Raw genomic sequence first — 15,310 nt, 5'->3', positions numbered from 1 at the left:
AAGAATATACAAATGGCCCCCAAACACAGCACACGAACAACCTAAAATATTAAGTTAACTGAAATAGGATTTTTACGTTTATTCCCTCCACCATAACTTACTTTGGTACAAACTATTTTTTTTACCTTGATTGAGATCTGAAACCAAATATTTCAAGCTACAACACTAAATGACTATTCTTAAGTTGCTTGAAAGAGAAAATTTACGTTGAATGAACACCATCAATGTTATACTTTTTTCAGTGTACTGTACTTCTGTTGTCTCATATGCTCCTTTTAAGTCAATTTTAAGCCTGATAGAAAACTACCCCACTTCCAGCAGAAGCGTAGTATTACAGCATTAACAGTTTAACTGTGCATACAATTAACTATTTGAGGGAATGAGGCAGTCACTGTGTATGTCATCTGGATTTCTCCTAAAAGGTAAATGTGATTTTGGGATGTCAATTAAAGCACAAATTGCTGTCAAATTAGGAATTTTCCCTTTTTATATAATCTTTTGAGAGTGACATTGTTATAATCTATTGTAGATACTGTTTATTGGAAGTATTTGTCAAAAAAGGTAAATAGTAATTCTACACTAAGAGACTAGAAAAAGTTGGAAACTTAAAGATTTTGGCAGGAGGCAGTTGCTGGGAGATAATCGTGAGTGTTAGGAAGGAAGAGGAGAATAATTAGGATGTGGTTTTGAATGGCCATCTAATCTTTTAAACTCACCCATTGTCCTCGCAGGTGTTTTGTGTTTTTTCATTTGCTCCAGCCTTTAACTCTATGCACCTTTCCTCTTTTCCCCGCAATTTTCCAATTGCCAGTTTATCTCCTTTATTTAGTTATTCCAGCTCAGACACTCACCTGATGAAGGCTTAACAGCCAAAACACTGTATTTATAGCTTTATTTTTTCAGCATGGAATTAACTATCATATCATACTAGGTTCAGCTTCATTTCCTGTGACTTGATTTTGTAATAATTGAATCAACAGAACTTTATTTCTTCTTAGGAGAAATTTTAGCTTTTTATAGAAGCTCTTTAAAAAAATGAAATGATTTGTTAGCTGAAAGTGCTCAGTGTTAGTGCATCAGTGAGAGGATGTGCAGCATTAATCATAATGGCACTCAGTTTTGTTTTAGTTCTAGCTTTTATTACTACCTTCAGAGTGTATCCCATAAGTTATAGTTCATAACTTAGCCTGCCCTTCTAATTAGCTTGCTGATTTGATGAGCCTCACTTGAAGTAATGTTACCAGCCCAGCACACCACAGCATAAGAAACAGTATTGACCATCATAGTGTTGTAGAAGATTTAAAGGATGTTACTACCCACTTTACAAGGAAGGCAGTGTCCTAGGAAAGAAGGACCTGCTCTGCTTTTTCTTATATAGATCCTCTGTGTTACAAGACCAGACCAGCCTGTCATTGATGTGGACCCTAAATACTTGTCGGAGTGCAACACTACTGTATCCACTCCCTGAATAGTGACTGGACATAGAGGCTTAATAACCATTTCCTTGCTTTTGCTCATTTTAAGTAGCAGACAATTCCTTCTGCTCCAAAGTTCTCTGCAAGACTCCTATACTATGTCACATCTCTTTTATCAGTACACTCCATAAGTGCAGAATTATATATTAATTTCTGCAGGTGACATAGTCTGGTGTTATGTTTATAGTCTAAGGTGTACAGATAAAGAGTAAAGGAGGCAAGATTGATCCTTGTGGTACTCCAGTGTTTTTTTACATCCATAACATAAACATAGTCCTTCAGTCTTACAAACTATGGTATGCCTGAAAAACAGTCCATTATCCAGGACACCATTGGCTCATCCACCTGATATCTGTTTACCCCTTAACAGGGCTGTGTGGTACCGAGGGCACTGGAGGAATCAAAAAACATAATCCTCACAGTGCTGCCAGCTTTGTCCAGGTGAGAATAGTCCTTGTGGTGCTGCTGATTCTCTACTCCAATTTTTTGCCTGATAGGCAAACTGTAGTAAGTCCAGGTTGTCTACCACAAGAAGGCTTGTGTAGTCCAGGATTAGCCTGCCTAAGGTCTTCATGATGTGAGATGTGAGTGTCACTTGTCTATGGTCATTAGGTGAAGAGGCACCTATATTCTTTGGAACAGGAACAATGCAGGGTGTTTTTTTCACAACAGCAGAAACTGAACAGGTGACAGAGGATACCACAAAGTTGGTCAGCACAGACCTTAAGAATTCAAGAACTGACTTCATCTGGTCGTTCAGCTTTTCCTGTGTGTTTTTCCTGAGTTGTCTCATTTCTTGGTCTTCAGTTATAGGCACCCCATATTGATGGTCAAAGATGGACTTGTCACTGGCCAGTCTACTTGACGTGGTAGGAGTTGTTGATGTTATAGAGATGGTTCGGGGGGACTGGTCATAGGAAGAAGATGGCAGTGGTTGTCCTAATTGGCATGAAAAGTATGTCATTTTGTCTGTGAACACAAGTGCTAGTCAACATATTTTTCCTTTTTCTAAAATCCAGTACTTACAGTGGGGGAAATAAATATTGAACGCATCAATACGTCAGTAAATATATTTTCAATGAAGCTATTCAAATGATATTCTCAGGAGGCATTGATATTAACTCAAGAAATCTATAAATATAAAGAATTCACAACATTAAACACCATATATAAAGGTATCTATACTAATAAAAGGCAAAGCCCTCACTCACTCACTCACTCACTCACTCACTGACTCATCACTAATTCTCCAACTTCCCGTGTGGGTGGAAGGCTGAAATTTGGCAGGTTCATTCCTTACAGCTTCCTTACAAAAGTTGGGCAGGTTTTATATCGAAATTCTACGCGTAATGGTCATAACTGGAAGCAGTTTTTCTCCATTTACTGTAATGGAGATGAGCTTCAACGCCGTGGGGGCGGAGTTTCGTGTGACATCATCACGCCTCCCACGTAATCACGCAGTACATAGAAAACCAGGAAGACCTCAAAAAGCGCTGAAGAAAACTTGCATTATATAATTGAGAATGCAGCGAAACAATAAGAAGCGGCGAGTGACATATACAACCATATTCATGAGTTCTGCTACTTGAAACAAAGCACGATGTAAACCCTACACTTTAAATTAAGTTCATAGACAGGCTGCCGCTGGCGTTTGTAATTTAGTGCCTGCCCATATAAGGCCGTCCGTCAGCGGCAATCCAATAGCAAACTGCCACTAAATATTCACGGGTGAAGGACTGTGCTTATGGAGAGGAAGATGAGATGGTCAGGGTGGTGTTTGACACAAACTCAGCGAAACTGCGAGAAAGTTTTAAGTGCCAGGACTAAGGTAACATTAAATACAGCCACGGACATAGCACGAGATGGCACCAGCACAGCTGGGAACCTTCGATGCATGTACACCGAGTGGCTCACGTGAACTGGCGCAGTGCACAGATAAAAGGCAACAGTTCCAAAAGCGCTGAACAAAACCGAATTACACAATTGAAAAGGCAGCAAAAATATGAAGCGTCTCATACATACAAGCATATTCATAAATCCAACTACTGCGGAAACAAAGCACACGTTGGAAAAAGTCAATGTCCCGCTAAAGGAAGACAGTGTAAAAAACCCGTGCATGCAGTGTGTCAGGTCTCAGATAAAGAAGAAGACGAGCTGTTTATTGATGCAGTAAGAAACGAATCGATGAATGAAACCTGTCATCTTTACAGCGATTGACAAACACGGAATGTAACTTGAACACAACACATCCTACAAATACGAACCTGATTGAAAGAAATAATGATAATCAAATCCTTGATGACAGCAACACTCAGTAACACTCACAAAACAAATACTGTATATTGACAGTCATGTTACGTTATTTTTAAAATGTTCCCTTTTCTTTTCTAGCTTTTTAACACACTACTTCTCCTGCGATACGCTGGTATATATATATATATATATATATATATATATAACCCGATCTACATACTCGAATAATGGATACTTTATTAGCCATCAGTGATTGTTTTGGTAAAGCCATACTCAGTGTATTCATTAGATGAGCGGTAAAAAGTAAGGCGAGGGAGGATGACTTATTGAGGCATGCAGGCTGTAGTGCGTCAACTCTATCTGAATTGCGATCACATTTGAAAAATATATCTTTTCAAGTTCTATTTAGTCCATATGTGTCAAACTCAAGGGCGCGGGCCACATCCGCCCGGCGTGTAATTATATCCGCCCGAGATCATTTTATATACTGTATTATTGTTATTAAAGCCGGGTATATGAAGCGCTGGTAACACAATAAACTACAGATCCCATAATGCAGCGCTTCAGCTGCCTTGCCGAACAGTTACGCGTTAATCAAGTCTACCTTAAGATGCTGCAAGTTATTGCGAAGCTAGCTCACACGATGCTGAAGAGAAAAGTTGATTCTGAAAATAGAGCCTTTAAAACCGATGGGAGGCTGAGTATATGTTTACTGAACCCGTGTGTCTCATTTGTGGAGCTAATGTGGCTGTAATTACAGAATTTAATCTAAGACGGCACTATAAAACAAAACATCAGGGTAACCTGAAAGACCTGAATGCAATGCAGAAGATACAGAAAGCAGAAGAATTAAATAAGAATCTGACACTTCAGCGGACGTTTTACCCGTGCACAATCACAAAGTGATTTCAATTGAGGCTGCTTTTATGGGAGACACAACCACTTGCCCCACTTTCCCTGTTGCCAAGTAATGTTAAACCAAGTCGTCACTACGGTGTTCCCAAATCGCACTTTGCTGATAAACTGAGCGCACTGAGTTTGCACGGCGCTTTGGTGACTTTGAAGAACAAAAAGTCCGTCTACATGCGGCTCGAACCTTGTGCATGTTTGGTAGCACATATCTGTGTGAGAAGCTCTTCTCAGTGATAAAGACTAACAAAACAGCACACAGGAGTCGCCTCACTGATGAGCACCTGCAATCCATCCTGAGAATCTCCACAACACAGAACCTCACACCAAACAGAAACGAACCTGTTGCCAAAAAAAGATGCCAGGCGTCCAGCTCTAAAATGACATATGAGCAAAGACAACTGAATGATTTGATTTGTTATTGCTGAAAGGAACACATTTTATTTATATTTCCAGGTTTTGTTATGCAGCATGTTCATATTTGAATTTGTATAATTTTGACAGGATATATTTTTATGGAGAGCAAAATCTTTTGGGATATTTAAAATCTAAGTTTATTTTTATAAAATATAAAATTACATAAGAGTAAAGAAATTTGAATGTTTGTTCTTTTAATGTTTACTTTATTTCTAACTTGTATAATTTAGACAGGATATATTTTTATGGAGAGCAAAATATTATAAGTTGTTTAAGGTTTGAGTTGATTTATTCAGGAATAATATTCCTGTCTGTTTTTACCATTCCTACCAAAGATATTTCTGTCGACTAAATAAAAATTCCTTCTATTTAAAATTTAAATAGAACTTGAACAAATACGATAGTTCATAATATCCACGCAGACTTGCGTAAGAGCGGGAGTTATCCGTTTTAACAAGCAGCGTATTGCACTGATCTGAAATAGCTGTGTGTGTATATATGTAGATATGTATGTATATGTATATATGTTTATATATGTGTGTGTGTATGTATGTATATATATGTATTTGTGTGTATATATGTGTGTGTATGTATGTATGTATGTGTGTGTATATGTATGTGTATATATGTAGATATATATATGTATGTATATATGTGTATATGTATAGATATGTATATATATATGTTTGTGTGTGTGTGTAAATATATATATATATATATTTATATTTATATATATATATATATATATATGACAACAACACTCATCACTCACAACAGTGACAAAACAATAACATTGACAATCATGTTACGTTATTTTCAAAATGTTTCCTTTTCTTTTTCATTGCTTCTTTAACACACTACTTCTCCGCTGCGAAGCGCGGGTATTTTGCTAGTGGGTAATAAAGTGGAATGACACATGGAAAAAGTATTGAACACACTAAAAAAAAGTACTCCAAAGCAAGGAACCATCTGAAATCCGTAAGTAGCTGGAAAATAATACTACCTCCTATCTGTGCAAATTGATATCAGCTGGGTTAGTACATTTTGATGGGCTATAAAAAGGTGTTTTGCCAATAAGGTGTCACAAAAGAAACATCTCACAATTGGGTAAAAGCAAAGAGCTCCCAAAACCTTCGCAACCTGATTGTTGCAAGCCATATCAATGGAACTGTTTATAGACATATTTCAACAATTCTCAATCTTCTAGCAAGCACCATTGGGGCCATTATCTGCTCGTGGCTGGTGGAGTATTACTCCACCATAACCAGCCATGCAAAGCAGCTCCTCACAAGATTTCTGACCAGGGAGTTAGAAGGATAGTCAAAAGAATAGCCCAAGAGCCAAGGACCACTCATAAATTGCTCCACGAAGACTTGGAGAAAGCAGCTACAATTATTACAGAGAAAACAATATGCAATGTACTCCACCGGCTTGGCCTCTATGGGCACTCACCCTGCAAGACCCTGTAAGACTCCATTATTGAAAAAAAGGCATTTTGATGCTTGTTTAATGTTTCCTACACAACATTTGGACAAGACTATGACAGGGAGAATGTAGTCTGGTCAGACAAGACCAAAGTTGAACTTTTTGGCTTTCATACTGCACACCATGTTTGGAGGAGGAATGGCACTGCACATCACCCAAAAAACACTGTACCAGTAGTGTAGTTTTGAGGTAGAAGCATAATGGTGTGGGGCTGCTTCTTATCTTGTGGATTGTCAGACTTTGTGTAATTGAAGGAACGATGAATGGGGCCATATACCAAAAGATTCTTGAAAGGAATCTGCTGCCATCCACCCGGATGATGAGGGTAGTCCTTCCAGCAGGACAATGATCCAAAAAATACAGCAAGGGAAACTCTCAATTGGTTTCAGAAATCAAGTTGTTAGAATGGCCCAGTCAATTGCCTGACTTAAATCTAATTGAACATTTCTGGAAGGAACTAAGGATCAGGGTTCATAAGATGGCCCCCCGCAATATTTACTGAATCAATCACTTTAGAAGAATGGGTCATAAATACACCTGAGCACTGCCAGTGAAGGTTTCTTCATGCAGGAAGCATCTTAAAACTGACATTACAAACAAAGGCTTCTCCACTAAGTATTCAATTAGCATGTTTTTCCCCTGTGTCATTCCACTTCATTACACATACTGTACCTTTATTTATGACCTTTAATGTTGCGAATTCTTTATATTTGTGGATTTCTTAAGTTAATACCAATTTCTGGTGACAATTAAATGTGAGTAGAGAGAGAGAGAGAGGTTAGGAGCATGTGCTGATACAGCGCATTGCCGCACCCACCACATGACAAACCACCTCAGGATCCCCAAGTGCAGAATTGCAACGGGTGACAACCTTACTGGAAATATATTTACTGAAAAAAATGTTGACGCATTCAATATTTATTTCCCCCACTGTAAGACCTAAAGTTAGGTTTCCTTTCACTTTATTTATTTTACTTTTTTACAGTTTCCCCATGTGATAATGGAATGATTTCCAAGATTTTTCTGAGTCCTCTATTCTGAACACACCATCAACATCCGTGTATTTAGAAACTTTTACTACAACCCAGTGCTCACTTTTTAAAATATTTTCAGTTATTATGTTCACCACAGTAATTACTTTTTTAATAGGTTTGTGCTTCCATCACCTTATACCACATTTCTACATTTACAATCTTGAAGTTACATGCTTACACTTTATATTTCTATAGTATCAAACTGAATTTGTTCCATTTAGCCAAATGTCAACTTCTTCATTTTCTGTAGAAATTACCTCCGCCCAAATGTTTCTTTTTTTTCATAAATTCATTTGCTTTGCCTATACATTCTTGAAACATTCTGTTCATCGGTTCACATTTTTTTACACTTAATGTACACATGTTTTTTGCCATTTTACACCCCCAAAACATGCTCACTGCATTTTCTTCTTCTCTGCCTTTGGACATTTCCTGTCTTAAGTTGCCTTTTATAGCAGGCCAGTGTTGTAAGCAGTGCCTCTATCTCTGCCTGCCATGCAATATTTGTTCGCTTATTTGTGACTTCTTTATGTGTGGCTTACTTCAAATTCCTCATATAAAAAGAATTGTGCTCTTATAACTGCCATTTCTTTGTCCGTAAATGTAACTAGCTATTTCCAAATTTCTCCATTTTTTCCATCCCACTCACACATTTTTTATACATTTACATTGTTTTGGTAATGTTGTTGTTTTTTTAAAGCGATTAGTTTATTTATCCCCAGTCTATATAATTTGAATTCTCTCAATACTGTACCAAAGAAATATCTAACCATATCCCCTTTTTTTCCATTTATCGCTGAATTCACTGTCACAGAATTACATTTCGTGCAGTGGTAGCGCTGCTGCCTCGCAGTTAGGAGACCCGGGTTCGCGTCTTGGGTCCTCCCTGCGTGGAGTTTGCATGTTCTCCCCGTGTCTGCGTGGGTTTCCTCCGGGCACTCAGGTTTCCTCCCACAATCCAAAGACATGCAGGTTAGGTGGATTGGTGATTCTATATTGGCCCTAGTGTGTGCTTGGTGTGTGGGTGTGTTTGTGTGTGTCCTGCGGTGGGTTGGCACCCTGCCCAGGATTGGTTCCTGCCTTGTGCCCTGTGTTGGCTGGGATTGGCTCCAGCAGACCCCCGTGACCCTGTATTCGGATTCAGCGGGTTAGAAAATGGATGGATGGATGGAGAATTACATTTCAATATTAACATTTTATAAATGTTAGGAAAATTTTCCCCCTTTCGTTTTTCCTCTCTTTTCTCTCTGTTCTTACAATTCTATTTACACATCTCCTCAGGGGTAATAACAAGGCCGCATTATCATGGGTAACAGCACTGCTCCAATCAAATGTACATTTGTTCTAATGTTAGTTTTCTAAGCTGCCACAGTCCCGTCTTTTTTCTTTTTTTCCCCACCATTTTTTCCAGTTCTACTTTTCTACCCGTTTAATCCCATATTGAATGTCTAGTAACTTTATGGATCCTGTTAACTTTATGTTACAGTTTGTTCTTTCTATTATCCAATAAGGCACATTCACACTTTTTTACATTTTGATTTGATCCTGATGCCTCACAAAAATATGCCAATCCACATGCACAAAAAGTTTGATTTGGTCCTAATTCATTTCATGGCCAATTGAGCCTACCTTGACAGGTACCAGAACTAAATCAGCTGCCATGTTGTATAATATACGCTTGAAGAAAATACACCTTCATTAACTCCATCTATCTATTTTCATTACACTTTTACTTTTGAGATTTGTGGAATATCTTTCTTAAATTTTAGTGAAAGGAGAGTTTTTTTTATGTCAGTAATAATTTCAATTAAAGATATGAACTGATTCCTGATAAACAAACTACTTGGGAGATACCTCAGTTGGGCAGATGACTGCTTTCTGTATCTTGTACAAGCCCAAGAACCCATGGTCCAAGACATTTCTTAGAGTTCTGTGGAGAGCATTACATCTCTATAGAGGCCCTATGACACCTTGTCATTTTATGTGCAAGTTATCATATGGTGCTTTTCTTCAGCATCTCTCAGATGTTTCTTGATTATCATGATCTTATTGTCACAAGCATAGCAAGATCAACCAAATACTGCTGTGTTACCTCAGACTGACCACTCATCCTCACAAACACCAAACATTTGTTTCCTGTTACACCCAGTCAATTTTCTAATTAATTGTAATTGCATCATTAAAAGCAGTTCAGACATCCAAATGTTCCCCTATATATAGCTCTTTAGTTGCCAAGCTACTTTTTATTTTTGCCATAAAATGTACAGTAAAGGTCACGCATTCTATTAGATTTTCTGTGCTGTCAGATTAGATGTTGTTTGCTTACATCATTCCTGGTGGGACCAATCCTTAAAAGCAATATCATAAGGTTAAATATGTAGTGTAAATTTAAAGAATATAACTGTCCCACATAAATCAAGCAAGCAAATATCTGCTGCCAACATGAACCAATAAAACATAAAAGGTCAGAGCATAAGAGCTGTGCGCCTAATGTGTAACACGGCCCAGAAAAACCTATTAATCAAGTTTACTTTTATTATATAGACACTGAAAGTAAATTGCCTTTCAAAGCAAAAGCAGGATCATTAAGATGACTAATACTCTTCAACTTTTTTCTTATGTATTCTGACCAATCAAGAATTGAAGATTTATTAGATTTTTAAGAGGCAGTCCCATTGCTTACAACAGATGGAGGTTAGTCTGTGCTGTGATATGGTATGTAAATATGGTGTCACAGAAAAATCTCATCTTATGCAAGGGATGTATTCTAAAGCATTTTCTATAGTGAAAATGTCCTTAGATAACTCCTTAAATTGCCCCAGTAATAACAGCAAACATGGTTTAATCTATACCCATTAACATGTATGGTAAGCATGTACTATACAAATGTTTTGTGTGTCAATAGCTTTAAATGTAAAATAACCCTATGCAGGAAAGTTATTTTGTAGGTACCGCAGGCTTCTTGCTTTAAGTTACAACACGCACATCAGCTTGTTTCAGTTCAATATAGCAAGAGTTAGAACACAGCAAAGCACAACACACCAACCATTTAGAATATATAGTCAATAAGTATGAGGGAGAAACTCTTAAGTGCTGCATGGTGTGAGACTGGTACAAACACCTTACACAGTGGTGTGAAAAAGAGGGAGAGTATAGAAGGTGCATAAATCACTTATGCAACACCACATGCCAGAGTGATTGTACTGTATATGTAGATAAGGGCGTTGTTACAATTTCAAACATTTTTCCTCATGCCTACATGAATATGTTTTCTTCTTTTATGTTTTTTTTAATATATAGAATCCATTTCTATCATTAGTTTCGTGATTTGAAGTATTTTCACATACCCAAACATATTTTTCATCTTATGGACACAATCATTTACGGCAGTATTGTGTATGGTTTTTGTTCCTGCTGCTGCCACATAACAATTGAAAGTTATGATGCGTGACATCACTACAGTAATAATATAAACATCAGAGTCAAGCACTTTCTGGTTGTCCAAATTCTGGACACATCATTAAAAAACTTCTTTCGTGGAAGTATGTAAAATGATTAAGCACTGACCAATTTTTGAGTATCTCCCCATAATTTTTTTGGATTTTTGGTTTGTGTTTTGCCATTTGTATTAATGACCATGACTTTGTTTTTCTCCTGGTCCTGCTTATACTATTTTCTCTATCAATTTTCAGGCAGAAAAGGTGCCTTGCTTCTTCTAATCTTGCTGTGGATGAAATTGAATGAGAATTAAGCAAGCATTTCTCTCATTCTTTCATCTGTGTGCAAGGATTGGTGAGAGACAGAGAGGTATTTGGGGCATGTCTAGTCGTTCTCACACCACATACCAGTGTGAGCGAAACCTAGCAAGAGTACATTGGATTCTTCTGGCACTGGTGGGGGTGAGTGGAAGTGAGAGCACCCTGAAAGTTGAAATATTCATGCAGTAGTGATTGAGGCAGACCAACAATATTATAGATCTTTCTTGCACAATAAGCAAGCGCATCACCCTATTACCTCATTACCTGATTTAAATGTCGCACTCTGTTCAAACTTTTTATCTTTTATTATATTGCACCAGTACAAGCAAGTTGAATTCACGTTAAGAACTCAATTTAAATTTGCATAAGTTGAATTCTTGTAAGTTAAAATTCCACTGTATATTCAAATACAGTGGGATGCAAAAGTTTGGGCAACCTTGTTAATAGTCAATATTTTCCTGTATAAATCGTTGGTTGTTACGATAAAAAATGTCAGTTAAATACATCATATAGGAGACACACACAGTGATATTTGAGAAGTGAAATGAAGTTTATTGGATTTACAGAAAGTGTGCAATAATTGTTCAAACAAAATCAGGCAGGTGCATAAATTTGGGCACCACAAAAAAGAAATGAAATCAATATTTAGTAGATCCGCCTTTTGCAGAAATTACAACCTCTAAACACTTCCTGTAGGTTCCAATGAGAGTCTGGATTGTGGTTGAAGGTATTTTGGACCATTCCTCTTTACAAAACATCTCTAGTTCATTCAGGTTTGATGGCTTCCGAGCATGGACAGCTCTCTTTAACTCACACCACAGATTTTCAATTATATTCAGGTCTGGGGACTGAGATGGCCATTCCAGAATGTTGTACTTGTTCCTCTGCATGAATGCCTTAGTGGATTTTGAGCATTGTTTCGGGTCGTTGTCTTGTTGAAAGATCCAGCCCCAGCGTAGCTTCAGCTTTGTCACTGATTCCTGGACATTGGTCTCCAGAATCTGCTGATACTGAGTGGAATCCATGCGTCCCTCAACTTTGACAAGATTCCCAGTCCCTGCACTGGCCACACAGCCCCACAGCATGATGGAACCACCACCATATTTTACTGTAGGTAGCAGGTGTTTTTCTTGGAATGCTGTGTTCTTTTTCCTCCATGCATAACGCCCCTTGTTATGCCCAAATAACTCAATTTTAGTTTCATCAGTCCACAGCACCTTATTCCAAAATGAAGCTGGCTTGTCCAAATGTGCTTGAGCGGCTCTGTTTGTGCTGTGGGTCGGAGAAAAGGCTTCCTCTGCATCACTCTCGCATACAGCATCTCCTTGTGTAAAGTGCGCCGAATGGTTGACGATGCACAGTGACTCCATCTGCTGCAAGATGATGTTGTAGGTCTTTGGTGCTGGGCTGTGGGTTGACTCTGACTGTTCTCACCATTCGTCGCTTCTGTCTATCCAAAACTTTCTTGGTCTGCCACTTCGAGCCTTAACTTGAACTGAGCCTGTGGTCTTCCATTTCCTCAATATGTTCCTAACTGTGGAAACAGATAGTTTAAATCTCTGGGACAGCTTTTTGTATCCTTCCCCTAAACCATGATGGTGAACAATCTTTGTCTTCAGGTCATTTGAGAGTTGTTTTGTGACCCCCATGTTGCTACTCTTCAGAGAAAATTAAAGGAGGAGGAAAACTTACAATTGACCCCCTTAAATACTCTTTCTCATTATAGGATTCACCTGTGTATGTAGGTCAGGGGTCACTGAGCTTACCAAGCCAATTTGAGTTCCAATAATTAGTTCTAAAAGTTTTGGAATCAATAAAATGACAACGGTGCCCAAATTTATGCCCCTGCCTGATTTTGTTTGAACAATTATTGCACACTTTCTGTAAATCCAATAAACTTCATTTCACTTCTCAAATATCACTGTGTGTGTCTCCTATATTATATATTTAACTGACATTTTTTATCGTAACAACCAACGATTTATACAGGAAAATAATGACTATTAACAAGGTTGCCCAAACTTTTGCATCCCACTGTATACAGTCGCTAGCCCGATACCCCATTCTTACCAAAAGAACTTTTCTCTTTATCTTCTATTCTTTTTGCTACAGTACTTTTCCTTCATCACAAACTGTCATTTTCACATTTTTAGATTTTACATTATATGGCCCCTTGTTTTCTGTCAGTCAAGCTCTTGCGTGTTGTTTCCTTTAGGGGGCGATATAATTCCCTATTTGGAATAAGTTCTTTTATAATTGTGGCGTTTTATGTAACCAAAAAATATAGAGATATGATATTAAAAGGCGATATCCCTCCCATAGTGATATGATGGTAAAAATCACATAAGAGAAAATAACTTAGCTTTCTTTACTGACGATTTACGCAGCATTGCATACGGGAAGCCATAATAACATGACAATATTAAGGTGGGATCTTGATATTTACAGTCTGCCATTTTTCATCCGCTGCGCTGGAAGGCTTTTCAGGACGAATGATGATATCATCAATCCGTCCATCCATTGGCTTCAAAGTGTTTGGCTGCTGTCCAAGTATTTATATACTGTCTTCTCCACATATAGGCCCTTCCTTGGTTTCCAAGCAAGGAAAAGAAAGGATTCAATTTCATCTCTAACATACAAGAATAGTACAATGCCTATTTTCGCAGTTGTCCCCTTTACTCTCCAAATGCCAGACTAGCAGTTTCTAAATGCTGACAGCCCCTGTGTGCTAACTTTTGGCCTGCACATGTGAGTGAATTTATAAAATAATTTAAAATAATTTCTTGTATAGCACACAGTGACATTAAACTTACATTCTTGTTACACCTGTATTCTTTTTTAATGCAAGCCACAGTAATTTGGCTTAACTCATGTAACTGGTGACTGAAGAACAAGGAAAGGACGCTAAGGGTTTACTCTGATGTCATGATTTTCTTCTTGAAGGGTACCCAGATATAACTTGTCTAAAGGGTTAGTAACACAGTATTTTTGGAAACATAAATAAAGTTGTAACAGATTTATGATAAGCCTTGAAAAATCTTTACTTTTATAAATGTTTTCTATAGTATGTGTGTTTCTATTTTTGTTATTTGTTTTTTTAGATGCTGCCATATTTTGACAGCAGAAACACTTGTTACTTAGCGCCACAAAGCCAGACTTATAATACAATAGCTTTGTAAGCCCGTGCTGTAAAAAGCCTGGGGTCCTAGAAACTATTGAAATCGTCAGAAAAAAATTGAAATTTAGAGATGTCAGGTAATTGAAAGGAACTACTCTGGGCATCTCTCTCTTTGGAGGATTCGTTATGCCGATGTGCTCGCCTCGCTTGTGTTTTAGCAGCGGGAGGAAAAGTAAAAGAGATACAGTTTTGCCGATGTTAGCAGCTAAATGACTTTATCTTTCTTCAGAGGTTTAGTTTTGCAGACGTGCTTACATTGCTTGTGCATTAGCGGCGGGAGGAAAAGTAAAAGGGATACCGTTTTGTCGGTTAGCATCTAAGTGACTTAATTTTTCTTCTGAGGTTTCGTTTTGCTGACGTACTGGCCTCGTTTGTGTTATTAGCGGCTAAGCGAGTTTTCTGTTTCCTCTGATGCAAATCCCATACCCTGACTCTACCTCTCACTTTCCAGCTGAACAGACACACACTTATATATAAGTCTGGACACAAAAATAAGTGAATTTTGCTTAAAAGTGTGTGGGAACAATAAGACGGCTCACTTAGTGTCATATTTCTAAACCAATGCAATGCTTCCTGAAGGCTATGCAAAATGTTGGGGCAGTAATTTTGAACTGCAACAAGCAATGGTGGCAGAGTTGGATCTTAAATTCAAAAACTCAGTCCCATGTGAATCCTGTTTATGATGTGTTTATATTTTGCTGAAGGTATCAGTTTCACAGTATTTTAGAGCAACTATGCTGGTGTTTTAGGAGGAAACAACAAAGAATTATGTTATAGTGGTAGAAAATGGCAGGTGCTGAG

At 37.8% G+C, this 15,310-nt stretch overlaps 1 protein-coding gene across 2 annotated transcripts in view; it reads left to right on the top strand.

Moving 5' to 3' along the window:
* Positions 1-15,310, top strand: part of LOC120525996 (kinesin-like protein KIF3C) — a 162,201-nt gene that overhangs the window by 86,863 nt on the left and 60,028 nt on the right. The gene's annotated exons all lie outside the window — the stretch shown is intronic.

The sequence above is a fragment of the Polypterus senegalus genome, chromosome 3, assembly GCF_016835505.1.
Source record: "Polypterus senegalus isolate Bchr_013 chromosome 3, ASM1683550v1, whole genome shotgun sequence".
Classification (NCBI taxonomy): domain Eukaryota; kingdom Metazoa; phylum Chordata; class Cladistia; order Polypteriformes; family Polypteridae; genus Polypterus; species Polypterus senegalus.
This window is presented reverse-complemented; position numbering and strand designations above follow the sequence as displayed.